Below are 3508 nucleotides of genomic sequence, written 5' to 3'. Positions count from 1 at the left end.
GTAGCCAACGCTGCAACAAATTAGGCTCAAGAACAGGCATTTTGCTGTGCGCTCAGGCCCCGGGACAGAGTAACACGATCATCACTGCGCAGCAGTCATACGATGCTTTAAATGTTTTCGTAAACCAGCATTCTATCTAATGTTTCATTCTTGAATACTTTCATTCGTTATTTTCCGCGCAAAAACGATCAACGAGGCGGCTGCAGGGGAGACACCACGAGCTTTCCTCGTCTCCCAGCCGAAAAAGTTCATTGGTTTCTATTGGAAATTTTCCAATTGGTACCAGTTAGGTTTTCGGACACCCATTGGTAAATTCCAGCTGGTTCCAATTGGGCGATTCCAGCTGGTTCCAATTGGACGATTCCAGCTGGTTATAATTGGGCGATTCCAGCTGGTTCTAACTGGACAACTCCAATAGGTTTTAACTGGGCAATTCCAACTAGTACCCATTATAACATAATGGAATCAATGCTGCCCCATTATAGCTGGGAAGTTCCTACTCCAATGAATATTAACTAGGGAACTAATACTAGACCCATACTCTCATCATTTAGTGCATGTTGATGCTTGCAGGACTAATTTCTGTGTTTGGAGTGGGCCAGAACAAGATCCTGCATGAATTACTTAAAATGAAGACAACAAAGCTCTATTCAATAACACACTTTCACATTTATTACTTTAATGTACTTGCAATGCAAAGTGCTTCTCTACTTGAAACAAATAAGATCCTTTTAAACTAGCTACCCATAAAACAGCGCAGCTGAATGGTGAAAGATCCAAATTCAAAAAATTTCTTGAATGTGCCTTTGTGCATTCTTCAGCAATCGCCATCTGCCGTAGCTGCTTGTGTGGTTGCTCCCTGCAGTGCTCCATTGGCAGCTTGTTCCCTAAAGTAATAAAGGCAAGCATAAGTAATCACAGAGCTGACAAGCTTAGATGCTTTTTGAATGTCACACACAAAATGGTATAAAATTATTCAATTACCTTTTCGCTTGCCTTCTGAGATATGCAATCTTTTCGTTGATGAGGCCCGTCACGTCTTTCATGGCAGCCTCCCGAGTCATTTTCAGTGGCATGCCCATGTCCTGCAGCCGCTTCCTGTAGCCGTGTAGAGAAAAAAAAAGTGCATTTAGCAAAGCTTAGTTTAGTTAGAAAGTACAAGTCATCGAGTGCAAGTTTTTGCTCTGGAACGAGTAAAATGCAAAAACACATGTGGCGAGAATACTCCCAGGGATAAGTGAAGTGTTGTACAAGCATGTGGTCTCTAAATATTTTCCTTTAATGGTGCTTCCAAATGGAACAAGTGAAAGGTGAGTGAGGTACATGCTGAGTAAGCATATCAACATTGCACCAAAGACCACATACACCCACTATGTTTCATCCATTCAAAAACGAAAAAGGCATTCCTAGGAGCAGTGTGAGTGCATGGTCTTAGATCAATGCCTCGTAACTACTGGTGTAACCAGTGAGGTTGCACGTAAAATGTGCGAGCGAGGCTTGGCTGCTTTGTGACCCACTTTTGTCTTAGCTGGGATGCTACTTGAGACACACCCACCTGCAGTAAAGTAACAAGACCACCCCCCCCCCCCCCCCAAAATGAATGAGTCCTGAAAGCCAGCCTACTCATGGTAGTTTTGGCAGTGAAAAGGTAGTGCAGTTAGTAACCATGCAATAAAGTAGGCATCTTGATGATACTGCAGCACAGTCACAAGGATTACATTTGTTGGTTCTGAGAAAAGTCCCACATAGACTGAAGGGCATGGAATGAACTAACCAAATGCCACTGCTGCACAGTGCATGCCTTCAAAATTATGATGCAGATTATTGGAAGGATAGCATGAGAGCATGCAGTCACCACAAGCAAGATGATAATGACCTCTTCCTTCAAGGATTTTACGAGTGTTGTCACAGGAGCCATGATGGAGTCCAAGACATAGCTTACACAGATCAGACCAAAGCTGGCAGCGCTAAGCGAATTAAAAGCACGTTCTTATACCTTGAACGGCTGTTACCATGATTTATCCCCAAATCTGCCATATCACCCAGTTAGCAAAAAAATATCTGATTAAGAGCTTTCACAAAGTTAGAGTGCGCGCAGTTTAATATGACAACAAAACAAAAACAGCAAAGCTCTCATCAACCCAAGTTACCCCAACTGCAACGCATGAAAAAAATGCGCAAGAATTTCAGGATTCTTTTCAAATGTGCTACAGTGTGCTAACACAGTAGTATTCACAAAGTGATTCTGCCATGCAGCCTCATGCCAAACCAAGTGATGAAAAAATGTTTTCCATTAATGATCAGGTATCAGTACTGCACAATCTACTTCCAGCTAAACTGCTGGCGAAAGTAACCTTCCTATTAGCAAGCAGATATTTTTTTTTTCTCCAGCGACTACACTGCTCAGTAGTCTCTCGAACTATAGCCACCCTTTGTAAAGGCAAGCTTAACAGAAGTTCAAAAAAAAAAAAACTGCGCCCGACCTCGGCGGGGGGAGGGGGGGGGGCAGCATCTCACACAATCGCATCATGGATAAACCTAGTCGCAATAGGTATAGACTGAATCATTCAGCCACCGGTGTTTGCCTGGTCACACATTTTTGGCCTAGTTTTCTAGTTTTAAACCTAACTACCAGCGCTTCACGTCATCACAGTGAAGTCACCGGGATATGCAGTGACGGTCCTGAGGCGGCAACAATCGGATAATGAAGTTGGTTTTTTGCTGGCCGCAGGTAAATCCAAACGTAGTTTGACAGGCTAATACAATAAATCTACGGAAATCAATCACGGAGAACAATAGTTATCACCTCACTTGGACAGTTCGCTCGAATGAGATCAGCAGCGGTCATCGTAGCCATCGGGCCCGTTTCAGTCAATGTTGGTCTTTGTCAGTGCCTTAAATACGCTCTAAAAAATTAGCTGAACTTCAATGCAACCTTAGAACACTTACACAGGGTGGGATTACCACAAGAGAAGAAACTTTTTACTTACCGAAGAGTAGCATGTCGTAGGCCTTGTAGAAGTCGCTTCACATTTTTTAGTCTTGCCAGAAGTTGTGATACCACTTAGTGAGTCAGATGAAACGCCGAAAAATCATTCATAATGACGGCTACGTTTAAATTATGGTAGCAGATAATTAGCGCAGGATTCTAGCCGCACAGAGCATTTGCAAACACGCGTTTGCACGAACATGCCGTCATGCTTGCCAGTGTCACCGCCATGTTGTCCCTCGCTAGTCGTCTAGTCTAGACTTCAGAACGGCTATTTTTGGCTTCTGAAGGCTAAAGCCGTAGGCACGACAGCGATGTCGCTCGGTCGCTCACTGTGCGGAAAACATGCATTAGTAAAATATATAGCAAGTAATAAGTGACATATTTAAAATTACTATTAAAATTATTTTTAAATTTTTGCAAATAATTGTTTTCGCTGCACTTTGTTTTGATTGATGTAGGCGATCATCGGAACTCGCGTCGTCTGCTACGCTAGCAGACAGCAGATGAAAGAATGTC

General features: G+C 43.0%; 1 long non-coding RNA gene across 1 annotated transcript; it reads right to left on the bottom strand.

Moving 5' to 3' along the window:
- Positions 1-649: 649 nt before the first annotated feature.
- On the bottom strand, positions 650-3225 carry LOC146172523 (uncharacterized). The gene is made up of 3 exons (XR_014702467.1): positions 2991-3225; positions 985-1098; positions 650-887 (listed from the first exon to the last, which is right to left on the bottom strand). It is a non-coding gene; the product is annotated as an uncharacterized LOC146172523 (long non-coding RNA).
- Between the last annotated feature and the right edge of the window lie 283 nt (positions 3226-3508).

This window comes from Amblyomma maculatum, unplaced genomic scaffold (assembly GCF_055883805.1).
Source record: "Amblyomma maculatum isolate TAMU_Amacu unplaced genomic scaffold, ASM5588380v1 scaffold_13, whole genome shotgun sequence".
NCBI lineage: Eukaryota > Metazoa > Arthropoda > Arachnida > Ixodida > Ixodidae > Amblyomma > Amblyomma maculatum.
This window is presented reverse-complemented; position numbering and strand designations above follow the sequence as displayed.